Consider the following 14,543-nt stretch of genomic DNA (forward strand, 5'->3'; position numbering starts at 1 on the left):
ATGGTATCTCTTTTGTATCTCAGTTCCAACTGAGAATGGATACAAAACATTCACCATAAACAAGTTCAACCCCATGACTTGAACATAACTAAACAAACTTGATTGGGGACAAGAAAGGAAGTGTTTGCATCCAAGCAAACCGGCGTTCTCCCCTTCCATCAGTATGTGAAAATGAGACAGAGAGGGAAAAAATATGAAACTGTAGGAAGTAACACTTTGCACTGCCCATACTGAAGAAAATATCTACTCGCCTATTTCAAGAGTTCATAAAAGGGGTATATTTCGATCTTAATATGGAGGAAACCAAAGGAAGGAGTATCCAGGATGAGGACTACGTGAAAGTAGTGCTTCCAGATTGGTTGTCTGTAAAACTGTCAAGACAATGTTTCCCACTGTTGTATTTGGTAAGATTTGTTCCTGTTGCAGTTCTTTGGTGTCAGTGTTCATGATTCCCCAGAAGGTTACAACTTACATACAGTAGTTTAACACCATGTGGAACTCCATATTCATGGCATGCTCTCCAAGTGATTTGGCATTTAACAACTTCTTTACTTGGTATATTCATTGCTTCAACAGGAGTGTGCTGCTACATAGCCTTTTGATAGAGTTAAGTTACCCTTCAAGTCCACCTAAACCTATATGTATCCAGTAAGGTAACAATTTCTCAAATGAACGCTCCCACATTTAATGATAATAAAGACATTATTTAGTGTAGGTTGTGTTCTGTTACTATCAGTCATGTGAGGTCTCTTTGGATTTTGGGTGTTACGACTGCCATCCTCCACAAACCACTGGAAGTGTTTGAATTGGGTGCAGGTTTCATGGACAACTTACAATTAGATATGAAAATAAAGTGTCCATCCAGACAGATCCCCACTTTCCTGCGCATGATTTGTGCAACTGTGTGTTTGTGCTGGTTAAGATTTCCTAATCCACTCACTCTGATAGCATACTTGGTATCCTATCAGTCATCAATATCTGATCTAGTTGCAGTGGCCAGTATTGACCAGGATGTTTCATATCTGTTACACAAAGTGATTGGCCCTACATGGCACTGTAAATTTTTAAAACAAGATTAAATGTGAAATACAGACTAAAATATCATCTAGGATATTTGTCATATGCAACAACAGCAAATAATAAATAAGTTTGTAATCATGTTTCTGTAAATTCTTGAGCTATTGCTCGGCTTGCAATCTAGAACATCTAATGATACTATCTCTAAGATGGGTATTGCCACTTTAATTTATTCTCACAATAAGAATTACATTAAGTTTATCATGATATATTTAGTTTGTTAGGCATTTAATTTTCTTTATTGTTTCATCTGAATTTAGAAATTTGAAGTAAATTGGCCTAGAACTTTGAAATAAATCAATCAAGTACTTCTTGAGATATTTGATAACAAAGTTTCTTCTATATATTTTGTGTACATTGAAAAATATATGGCCTGTGTCCGTCCAAATGTTCATTTGGGGATCATGTAGAAATTTGAAGTAAATCGGTGAAAAACTTCTAAAGATTTTTAGAAACTTCCACATGGGAAAAAGGTATTAAAAACAAAGATTCCAAGACTTACCAAGCGGGGAAGCGCCGGCAGACAGGCACATGAACAAAACACACAAACACACACACAGAATTACTAGCTTTCGCAACCGATGGTTGCTTCTTCAGGAAGGAGAGGGAAAGACGAAAGGATGTGGGTTTTAAGGGAGAGGGTAAGGAGTCATTCCAATCCCGGGAGCGGAAAGACTTCCCTTAGGGGAAAAAAAGGACAGGTGTACACTCGCATACACACAAACACACATATCCATCCGCACATACACAGACACCAATATGTATGTGTATGTGCGGATGGATATGTGTGTGTGTGTGTGTGTGTGTGTGTGTGTATGCGAGTGTACACCTGTCCTTTTTTTCCCCTAAGGGAAGTCTTTCCGCTCGCGGGATTGGAATGACTCCTTACCCTCTCCCTTAAAACCCACATCCTTTCGTCTTTCCCTCTCCTTCCTGAAGAAGCAACCATCAGTTGCGAAAGCTAGTAATTCTGTGTGTGTGTTTGTGTGTTTTGTTCATGTGCCTGTCTGCCGGCGCTTTCCAGCTTGGTAAGTCTTGGAATCTTTGTTTTTAATATATATATATATATATATATATATATATATATATATATATATATATATATATATATATATGTCTGCTTGTGTCTGTGTATGTGCGGATGGATATGTGTGTGTGTGTGTGCGAGTGTACACCTGTCCTTTTTTTCCCCCTAAGGGAAGTCTTTCCGCTCCCGGGATTGGAATGACTCCTTACCCTCTCCCTTAAAACCCACATCCTTTCATTTTTCCCTCTCCTTCCCTCTTTCCTGACGAAGCAACTGCCAGTTGCGAAAGCTCGTAATTCTGTGTGTGTGTTTGTGTGTTTTGTTCATGTGCCTGTCTGCCGGCGCTTTCCCGCTTGGTAAGTCTTGGAATCTTTGTTTTTAATATATATATATATATATATTCCAAGACTTACCAAGCGGGAAAGCGCCGGCAGACAGGCACATGAACAAAACACACAAACACACACACAGAATTACGAGCTTTCGCAACTGGCAGTTGCTTCGTCAGGAAAGAGGGAGGGAGAGGGAAAAATGAAAGGATGTGGGTTTTAAGAGAGAGGGTAAGGAGTCATTCCAATCCCGGGAGCGGAAAGACTTCCCTTAGGGGAAAAAAAGGACAGGTGTACACTCGCACACACACACACATATCCATCCGCACATACACAGACACAAGCAGACATATTTAAAGGCAAAGAGTTTGAACTCTATATATATATATAAAAATAGAAAGAAACTTCGACATGGGAAAAATATATTAAAAACAAAGATTCCAAGACTTACCAAGCGGGAAAGCGCCGGCAGACAGGCACAATGAACAAAACACACACACAGAATTACTAGCTTTCGCAACCGATGGTTGCTTCTTCAGGAAGGAGAGGGAAAGACGAAAGGATGTGGGTTTTAAGGGAGAGGGTAAGGAGTCATTCCAATCCCGGGAGCAGAAAGACTTCCCTTAGGGGGGAAAAAAGGACAGGTTTACACTCGCGCGCGCGCCCCCCCCCCCCCCCCCCCCCCCCCCCACACACACACACACACACATCCATCCGCACATACACAGACACAAGCAGACATGTTCCATTTATATATTATATAACGGCTGAAAGCAAGGGGAAACTACAGCCGTAATTTTTGCCGAGGGCATGCAGCTTTACTGTATGGTTAAATGATGATGGCATCCTCTTGGGTAAAATATTCCGGAGGTAAAATAGTCCCCCATTCGGATCTCCGGGCGGGGACTACTCAGGAGGATGTCGTTATCAGGAGAAAGAAAACTAGTGTTCTACTGATTGGAGCATGGAATGTCAGATCCCTTAATCAGGCAGGTACGTTAAAAAATTTAGAAAGGGAAATGGATAGGTTAAAGTTAGATATAGTGGGAATTAGTGAATTTCGGTGGCAGGAGGAACAAGACTTTTGGTCAGGTGAATACAGGGTTATAAATACAAAATCAAATAGGGGTAATGCAGGATTAGGTTTAATAATGAATAAAAAATAGGAGTGAGGGTAAGCTATTACAAACAGCATAGTGAACACATTATTGTGGTCAAGATAGATATGAAGCCCATGCCTGCTACAGTAGTACAAGTTTGTATGCCAACTAGCTCTGCAGATGATGAATTGTGCAACTTCTTACTTTTTCTCATGTCTGTAATGTGCAACCTTGTTTGCACATTACATAGTTTTGCTCATAATAATTTCATGTTACTACTCCGTTACTATACAACATAAATATTACAGAAAATGTCGTTGAAACTTTAAACTTCAGGCACAGCTCATAGAGGGTGTCATACGCAAAACCGATGTGTACTGTGAAACCAACATATAATTTTACGACAGTAATGGTTGAACTGTGTAAGCAGTCACTTGAGCACGAACAACTGCTACAATTCCGCACTGGTATTTAATGTTAACATTAAAAAACAGCGATGTGATGGACTTAAAACTTTTGTAAATCATATTGTAATATATACTCATGTATTTGTTTTTGCATTGATAATGACCTGACACAGGTCGAAATCTGATCTGTGTTGTGACTATAAATGTCATATGAAAACAACTTAATTCTACGACTGATTGCTGTTCTATCTAACCCAATATAACCACAGTCGTTGCGTGCACCCACCCTATGGAGGGCAACCTGGTTGAAATTAGGTTTGGGGCTAAAGGTGAGGCCTTTAGAAAGTACTGAGACTTCTACAGTGGTCAGAGTTTATTGACAACAGTGTTACAGGATGGGTGTTCAGGAGTAAAATGTTTCATTGAGAACAGATGAGGTTTTTGGGTGTGGAATACAGAGTAAGCCAACAAGGCATAGTCAGGGAGCTGTGTGGGGTTGTCCAGGGTGAGGGGGGGGGGGGATTGGAGCACAGTGGTGAGCCTTTTCATCGCAGTAAGTAGTCCCATGCAGGTGTAAGACAAGAGTAGCTGAGAATGCTGTTGTATGGCAAGTGCTTCTATTGCAATGATGATATTCAGAAAGTTGGGGTCACAGGGTTAAATGATTTTTCGAAAGGGTGCAGGTTGTCAAGTATGGTTTGAACTTGTATTGTATGATTTTGAAGGACCAGAATGGTGAGGATGAGGGACTGATTGATTGGCAAAAGGTGAAGTTTCTTGCAGTAGGTTTGATGACAGCCTGAGATGCCAGTTTTAATGGTCAAACCCATAAGGTGGGATACTGTGTGCCAGACAGGATTTTAGAAAGAGGATGTGTGATTGAAGTTTTGCAAGGGAAAAGATGAGTTTTCGGAATTAGTGACAGTAGAATGAGCAGTGATATGATTGGATGGTCAGGGGGCTAAAGGAGTAAATGGAAATTTGTTAAAAAAGATGGAAAATAGTAATGTGAAAATTCATGGTCAAAGTGTTGTGAGAGAAATAAATGATAGGTGCTACATAGAGAGCTATGTAGGAATTTCATGAAATGCTTTAAAGAAGTAGGAAATAGGAGGGCACTCATAAATAAATAAGTGCAATTGCAAATTGATGCAGGTGACAAGAAAATACGACATCATAAACAAACTCACACGATCTATTAACATTTAAGTTGAGCAGCACAAGTTGATAGAGGAGAAGATGTTAAACATCAAACTAGAATTAAATGTTTGAACAAGGGGTGTCATGGCAAGAGCAACATTATTTAGTGTGTCGAGCAGCGACAACAGTGGGTGCTAAAATTGCACAGCATAGGGTGGCCGGGTTGTGTATTGAAGGCAGGTGCTTTAGAGGACGAAGAAGCATAGAATTGTTAAGGAATAAAGAATGGACAGCGAGTGGTAGATAAGCAAAGAGAGAAGTAACAAAAGGAAAAGGGTATGGGAAGGAGCTGAATCAACAATGTTTAACAGTAATGGAAAATGCAATATGTGAAGTAAGCAAAGGCAACTAACCACCTGTAGCAGATTGATGTGTGGAGCACAGTAATACAGGGCGTACTTAAAGTCTGGGAACACTTTCAATTATTTTTCACACTAATGGGAAAGTTAACAGGCATAATTGTCGAATCTGGGGTACAAAGCATCCACAAGAATGCATTAAATTTGAGGGCGATTCCTCAAAGAAAAATGTTTTTTGTGCATTGTCACGTCTAAAACTGTACGGGCCATTCTTCTTCACCGAGAGCACTGTCAGTGGATATTCCTACTTGGACATGTTGCAGCAATTGGTGATACCTCAAGTGCAATCGGACTCTCCGTTCATCTTTCAGCAGGATGGGGCTCCACCCCTTTTTCATCAAGAATTTCGTGGGTACCTGAACACGGAGCTGACGCATTGATGGATCGGCCGTGCTACAGAAGGGGACAGGTGCTTCGTGAAATGGCCTCCTCTAGAGACTTGTGGTACACGGCTGTTAGAAGGAGGGCAAGTTCTTTCACGTGCTCTGTGTAGAATCAAATTGGTATCCCATCAGGTCCAGTGGACTTTTCTCTGTTGAGTGATTCCAGTTGCTTTTTTATTCCTTGGACACTTATTTCGATGTCAGCCATTTTTTCATCTGTGCCAGGATTTAGAGAAGGAACTGCAGTGCAGTCTTCCTCTGTGAAACAGCTTTGGAAAAAAGTGTTTAGTACTTCAGCTTTACGCGTGTCATCCGCTGTTTCAACGCCTTCATCATCCTGGAGTGTCTGGATATGCTGTTTCGAGCCACTTACTGATTTAACGTAAGACCAGAACTTCCTAGGATTTTCTGTCAAGTCGGTACATAGAATTTTACTTTCGAATTCACTGAATGCTTCACGCATAGCCCTCCTTACGTTAACTTTGACATCGTTTAGCTTCTGTTTGTCTGAGAGGTTTCGGCTGCATTTAAACTTGGAGTGAAGCTCTCTTTGCTTTCGCAGTAGTTTCCTAACTTTGTTGTTGTACCACGGTGGGTTTTGCCTGTCCCTCACAGTTTTATTCGGCACGTACCTGTCTAAAATGCGTTTTACGATTGCCTTGAACTTTTTCCATAAACACTCAACATTGGCAGTGTCAGAACAGAAATTTTCGTTTTGATCTGTTAGGTAATCTGAAATCTGCCTTCTATTACTCTTGCTAAACAGATAAACCTTCCTCCCTTTTTTTATATTCCTATTAACTTCCTTAGTCAGGGATGCTGCAACGGCCTTATGATCACTGGTTCCCTGTGCTGCACATACAGAGTCGAAAAGTTCGGGTCTGTTTGTTATCAGTAGGTCCAAGATGTTATCTCCATGACTCGGTTCTCTTTTTAATTGCTCGAGGTAATTTTCAGATAGTGCACTCAGTATAATATCACTCGATGCTCTGTCCCTACCACCCATCCTAAACATCTGAGTGTCCCAGTCTATATCTGGTAAATTGAAATCTCCACCTAAGACTATAACATGCAGAGAAAATTTATGTGAAATGTATTCCAAATATTCTCTCAGTTGTTCTGCCACTAATTCTGCTGAGTCGGGAGGTCGGTAAACGGAGCCAATTATTAACCTAGCTCGGCTGTTGAGTGTAACCTCCACCCATAATAATTCACAGGAACTATCCACTCCTACTTCACTACAGGATAAACTACTACTAACAGCGACGAACACTCCACCACCGGTTGCATGCAATCTATCCTTTCTAAACACCGTCTGTACCTTTATAAAAATTTCGGCACAATTTATGTCTGACTTCAGCCAGCTTTCTGTACCTATAACAATTTCAGCTTCGGTGCTTTCTATCAGCGCTTGAAGTCCCGGTACTTTACCAACGCAGCTTCGACAGTTAACAATTGCATTACCGATTGCTTCTTGGTCCCCGCATGTCCTGACTTTGCCCCGAATCCGTTGAGGCTGTTGCCCTTTCTGTACTTGCCCGAGGCCATCTGACCTAAAAAACCACTCAGCCCATGCCACACAACCCCTGCTACCCGTGTAGCCGCTTGTTGCGTGTAGTGGACTCCTGACCTATCCAGCGGAACCCAAAACCCCACCACCCTATGGCGCAAGTCGAGGAATCTGCAGCCCACACAGTCGCAGAACCGTCTCAGCCTCTGATTCAGACTCTCCACTCGGCTCTGTATCAAAGGTCCGCAGTCAGTCCTGTCGACGATGCTGCAGATGGTGAGCTCTGCTTTCATCCCACTAGCGAGACTGGCAGTCTTCAGCAAATCAGATAGCCGCTGGAAGCCAGAGAGGATTTCCTCTGATCCATAGTGACACACATCATTGGTGCCGACATGAGCGACCACCTGCAGATGGGTGCACCCTGTACCCTTCATGGCATCCGGAAAGACCCTTTCCACACCTAGAATGACTCCCCCCGGTATGGATGTAGTGCACATTGGTTTTCTTCCCCTCTCTTCCTGCCATATCCCTAAGGGGCCCCATTACGCGCCTGACGTTGGAGCTCCCAACTACCAGTAAGCCCACCCTCTGCCACCGCCCGGATCTTGCAGACTGAAGGGCAACCTCTGGAACAGGACAAGCAGCCATGTCAGGCCGAAGATCAATATCAGCCTGAGACAGAGCCTGAAACTGGTTTGTCAGACAAACTGGAGAGGCCTTCCCTTCAGCCCTCATGAATGTCTTTCGCCCCCTGCCACACCTTGAGACGACCTCCCACTCTACCACAGGTGAGGGATCAGCCTCAGTGTGGGCAGTATCCCGGGCAGCCACAGTCGTAGTCTGATTGGGGGATGCTTGGGACGAGCTGGCCGTCCCTGACAAACCCCATCCGGACTCCCACAGTGATGCCCATTGGCAACAGCCTCAAGCTGTGTGACCGAAGCCAACACTGCCTGAAGCTGGGAGCGAAGGGATGCCAACTTAGCCTCCATCGGAACACATCAGTTTCAGTCCCTATCCATGCTAAAAACTGTTGTGCAAAGAACGTCTGAACTAATCTACAGAGAGCGCAAACAAATCAACACAAAATTTAAACGGTTATTAAAATACAAGATTGCCTAGTAAATGCAGTAATGCTGCTACTTGCACTTTGCTGACAGACTGCTCGGCGGCGGAAGGAGACTACGCGGGGGGAAGGAGACTACGCGATTTTACACTATTCAGGTACTAAAACACGATGCTACAACTCTCAAATACTATAATACGCCTGAAATTTGTGAATTAAACAATGCAAGTACCAAAAACACGCAAAGAAATTAAGAATTAAACTATGTAACAAATGAGTGAGCTAGGAGTATACGACTTGCTGCTGCAGCTGCTTATCCAATGGCGGCAGGGAGCTCACTGACTGTGACCAACCGACACTGGCCGTTCATAACAAAAACAGAAGACAAACCACTACACAAATTTACACTATTAAGGTACTAAAACGCGATGCTACAACTCTCAAATACTATAATACGCCCAAAATTTATGAATTAAACAAAGCAAGTACCAAAAACACGCAAAGAAATTAAGTATTAAAGTATGTAACAAATGAGTGAGCTAGGAGTATATGACTTGTTGCTGCAGCTGCTTTTCCAACGGCGGCAAAGAGCACACTCATATCAAATGTTGTTAAAAAAAAACTTTCAGAGTTTCTCTTCAAAATGCAATATGTATGACATCTGTGCAGTGTTTAGTTCTTGTGCAATAAATAATTGAAAGTGTTCCTGGACTTTAAGTACACCCTGTACATAACAGGAAACAGCATTTATCCGAGCTTTCGAGCACCAGCTCCATTTGTAGCAATAATACATACATTCGCGCGCGCGCGCGCCCACACACACACACACACACACACACACACACACACACACACACACACACACACAAACAAACAAACAAACACACAAACAAAATTCCACTCTCCTGTGGCCATTGCAACACTGGTGATGATGATGATGATGATGATGATGATGATGATGATGATGTTGCAGTTGCCTGAGGTGGTGGAGGAGGGAGGGGGAAGGGAAGGACCAAGGAGGGGATGAAGGGAAAGAGGCAGGTCTTTGGACAGATGGCGTTGCAGCCACACAGCAAGACAAAGAAAAGCGCAGAGGCTACAAATGTGCTGGCGTACGCCTCCCCCAGCACACCATTCGGCACTATGAAACTGTCCAGCAGGAGTTGAACGAGGTGCACCTATGACAAGAAAAGATGAAGACGTACCACCAGGCTAGCACTGATAATACCCCCGTGGGCAGCATGCATATAAGCCATCACTGCTGACTGAGCTGTCTCAATTTCTCTGTACCTCAGTACGTTGCTTCGGGACTCAGTTTGCATTGCACCTCAATACGTTGCACTGTGCTCTAATCTTCCCACTGTGCTCTAATCTTCCCACAGTGATAGTTGTTGCCTCCCACCTTAGCTAGCTGTAAGGGAATGTTTGTTGTTTTATATAGTTGTGATACGGACACGAACAGGATTGTCCTTGAAGTTAAGTACTCAATTGGTTCCTGTAATAAAGCGTATTTTAACTATGTATGCATTTTGTGTTGTAGTGAGAGGGAACCGGCCACCCACCTATAATATCACCCTCTCCTCATCCATCCAGGAACCACATCTACATCTACGTATATACTCTGCCAGCCACCAAGCAGTATGTGGTGGAGGGCACAATTCGTGCCAAAGTCATATTTCCCCCTCTCTGCCACTCACGGATTCGGCGAGGAAAAAATGATTGTCTGAACACCTCAGTACAAGCTCTAATTTCCCTTATCTTTGAATGGTAATGATTGCGCGATTTGAAAGTTGGTGGTAATAATACGTGCTCTACATCCTCGGTGAAGATCAGATTTCGGAATTTAATGAGCAGCCCCTTCCGTTTAGTGCGCCGTCTGTCTGCAAGCGTGTCTCGCTTCAAACTTTCTATGAGAGTTGTAACGCTCTCGCGATGGCTAAATGTACCAGCCACAAATCTTGCCGTTCTTCTTGGGACCTTCTCAGTCTCTTGAATCAGACCCAACTGGTAAGGATCTCATATAGATGAACAATACTCTAAGACTGGACGAACTAACATATAGTAAGCTATTTCGTTTGTTGAAGGACTACATCGTTTCAGGATTCTACAATAAACCGCAATCTAGAGTTCGCCTTACCCGTTACTTGTGTAATCTGACCATTCCATTTGAGATCATTTTGAATAGTGACACCCAGATACTTGACGCTTACAAAGACTGGGAATTTACTTTGTACTCGTACATTAATGGGGATTTTCGCCTTGTTATATGCAGTAGGTTACACTTACTAATATTGAGAGATAACTGCCAGTCATTAAACCACGCATTTATTTTCTGCAAATCCTCATTGATTTGTTCACAACTTTCGTGTGATACTACTTTCCTGTAGACTACAGCATCATCAGCAAACAGTCTAATGCCGCTGTCAGTACCATCAACCAGATCGTATCGTAAACAGCAGCAGACCTATTACGCTGCCCTGGGGCACACCTGAAGTTACGCTTGCTCCTGTTGAAGTCACCCTGTTCAGGAGGACATACTGCTCCATGTCTGTTACAACACTTTCTATCCAACTGCATATGTCATTGTATAGACTGTAAGCATGCACTTTTTGGAGCAAGCGACAGTGCGGAACTGAGACGAATGCCTTTCAAAAGTCAAGAAATATGGCATCAACCTGGGAGCTGGTATCTACAGCCTGTTGTATATCATGCACAAAGAGGGCCACCTGTGTCTCGCATGACCGCTATTTCCTGAATCAGTGTTGGTTTCTGCAGATAAGCTTCTCAGCATCTAGAAAGGTCATTATGTCTGAACACAAAATATGTTCCATGATTCTACAACAAATCGATATCACAGAAATTGGCCGGTATTTATGTGCCGATTTTCTACCCTTTATATAGGTAGCTATGACCTGGGCCTTCTTCCAGTCCCGTGGAACTTTCCGCTGTTCCAATGATCTCTGATAGATTATGGATAAGAATGGTGCTATATTTATAGCCATAGTCAACATACAATCTTACGGGGATACCGTCTGGGCCAGATGCCTTCCTGGCATCTTAAGGATCTTAACTGTTTCACAATCTCAGATACACGAAACACTATGTCAGCTATCCTTGTGTTTGTTCGATAATTGAAAGGGGGAATGGTGCTGCAGTCCTGTACTGTAAACGAGTTTTTCAAAGCTAGGTTTAGAATTTCGGCCTTCTGTCTATCATCATGTTACATTACCCATACTGTCAACAAGAGAAGGTATTGAATTATTTGTAGAGTTCATAGATTTTGCGTACGACCAAAATTTTTTGGGGCTACTTTCAGAATCTGCAGATAAAATATTGCTTTCAAATTTGTTAAAAGAATCTCTCATTGTCCTTCTCACAGCTGCTTTCATTTCGCATAATTTCTGTTTATCAGTGGGCCAGTGACTACGTTTAAAATAACTGTGCAAAATTCTCTGCTTTCTCAGTAACTTCCTAATATGTTTGTTGTACCGAGGTGAATCCATTCCCTTCCATATATTTTTGCTAGGAACATACTTCTCTAGAGATACCTTTAAATTCTGACCAAAGATGCTCAATATCTTTGTGTCCTGCGGTGAATGCTTGGAGCTGACTATGAAGATATTCCTTAATGACACTTTTATTTGCTTTCCCAAACAAGAAAACTCTATGCTGTTTCTTTGGTTGTTTTGCAACTTCTACAGACATAGAAACAACAACAACATTATGGTCGCTAATATCTTCTTCTAGAGTAACTTCCTCAAGAAGACCAGGTCTGTTTGTCGCCAGGATATCTAATATGTTCCCATCTCAAGTTGTTTTTCTAACCAATTGCTCAAGGTTGTATGTTGAGAGCACTCTAGAATAACTTCACACAAATCTTTGCTTCTGGCCCCTGTGATAAATGTGTAATTTTCCCAGCCAGTGGATGCCAGATTAAAGTCTCCTCCTACAACTAATGGATAATTTGGATATTAACTTACAATGTACTCGAGACTTTCCCTGAAACATCCTGTGACGTTTGTTGCGGATGCTGGTGGTCTATAAAAACATCCTAATACAATGGTCAGTCCTTGTCTGGTTGACAGTTTTATCCAGACAATTCCACAGTCCAACCCAGCATCGATTTCAACTGTGTTTAAACAGCATTTAACTGCAATGAACACACCACCTCCCATAGCATCAATCGTATCCTTCCTAAACATTGTCCAATCCAAGTTCAAAATTTCACTGCTTTTTATGTCTGGTTTCAACCAGCTTTCGGTACCTAATACAATGTTGGTAGTGCTACTGATTATTTTGGAGAGTAACTCGGGGATCTTGCTATAGACACTTCAACAATTTACTAACATGAGATTAAGCATATTTAAATCCTTTGGAATGACCTGTTTAGGTGAATTAACAATTTTTACAGTTGGCACACCCACATCTGTGACATAAACTGGTAATTGTTCAGTCAAACAGTTTGTTTCCTGTGGGGAGGAACCTAATCTAAAAAAAACCCACATGCACGCCAAAAGTACTGTGCTACCCATGTAGTTGCTTCCTATGTGTAGTGCACTCCTGATCTATCGAGGGGCGTCCTACAACCTTCCACCCCATAGCGTAGGTTAAGGAATCTACAACCATTTTCATCACAGAGTTGACGTAGGCTCTGGTTTAGATTCTCCACTCAACTCCAAACTACAAAACATTACGGCTGGGCGCAGCCACAACTACAACAACAACAACAGAAAGAGTTGTAGAAAGAGGGTGGGCGAAATGGTGGGTGGGGGGGTTAGAAAGTTGAAGATGAAGAGGGAGAGAGTGAGGAGAGAGAGAACAGAGATTGCATACTTGCTTCCAGCATAAGTTTCTCTGAACCATGCAGATGGGAGTCTCTCCAACACATCCTGCACTCTCGAAATCCCCCCAGCCTAAACCTCAGCTGACCTGTTCCAAAAGCCTCACAATACCTGTTCCCTTCTTTCTTCTCTCCGTTCTACTACTTATCTGTCCAGATCATGCACTGCCCTCTTCAATACCCCCCCCCCCCCCTCCCTCCCCCTCTCTAATCTTTACCGGCCATCCTGATTTAGGTTTTCCGTGATTTCCCTAAATCACTGCAGGCAAATGCCGGGATGGTTCCTCTGAAAGGGCACGGCCGACTTCCTTCCCCATCCTTCCCTAATCCGATGAGACCGATGACCACGCTGTCTGGTCTCCTTCCCCAAACAACCAACCAATCTAATCTTTACCTTTCTCTCCTTTTCCAGCTCAGTTTCCCCCTCTCCCTCTTCCTACATCACTTTTTGTTGTACACTCTGTACTTTTTTCACGTTGTTGTGCGACCATAAAGTCATGTGTGCAAAGACCTGTCTCTTTCCCGATACTTTCTCCTTGCATCCTTCTCTCCCCTTGCATCCTCTCACCAACACTCCCTCCAACAGCTCAGGCAACTGCCTTCAATAATTGAGTATCACACAGTGTGTGTGTGTGTGTGTGTGTGTGTGTGTGTGTGTGTGTGTCTACTATTGCTCAAGAAGGAATTAGTGCTCAAAAACTAGTGTGGATGCTATTTTCTGTTATGTACTACTGTGCCTCACACATCGATCCTTCTGAGGTGAGTGGTTTCCTTTCCCTTATTTTACACACTGTCCACATATAAAATAGGCAATCCACTGTTTCGAGAATGCCAGTTGTAACTACTTTTCTTTTACCAATTTCCTCCTTTTCTGTTAATGATTTATGGTAATTTGCTTTTGTTGTTTATCTAACTCCTTAAACTTTGTAGAGTGTCTAGAGATGATGGAAAAGTGTAGCTTCACTTTTAAAATGGGGAACATTGTTCTCACCAAGAGGCATTCATCATTTGTCTTAAGGAATACATTTATTCTATCTTGTTTCCTACATTTATCAGAATTATCAGATCAACCTTTCTTGTCAACCCTAAAACAGTAAATCACAGTGAGTTTTAAGTTTCTTGTGGATACACTCGCGGGGTCTGCAACATACAATTGGACTCTCTATCACACTAGTTTGCCAGTTTATATTAGCTTCATTATTTGAGAATATATGTACCTCATATACTCTTTCAGATCTCTGTCTA

At 42.4% G+C, this 14,543-nt stretch overlaps 1 protein-coding gene across 2 annotated transcripts in view; it reads left to right on the forward strand.

The window, feature by feature from the left end:
- LOC126284181 (uncharacterized) overlaps positions 1 to 14,543 on the forward strand; it is a 158,726-nt gene that overhangs the window by 135,913 nt on the left and 8,270 nt on the right. The window lies entirely within an intron of this gene.

This window comes from Schistocerca gregaria, chromosome 8 (genome assembly GCF_023897955.1).
Source record: "Schistocerca gregaria isolate iqSchGreg1 chromosome 8, iqSchGreg1.2, whole genome shotgun sequence".
Taxonomy (NCBI): Eukaryota; Metazoa; Arthropoda; class Insecta; order Orthoptera; family Acrididae; genus Schistocerca; species Schistocerca gregaria.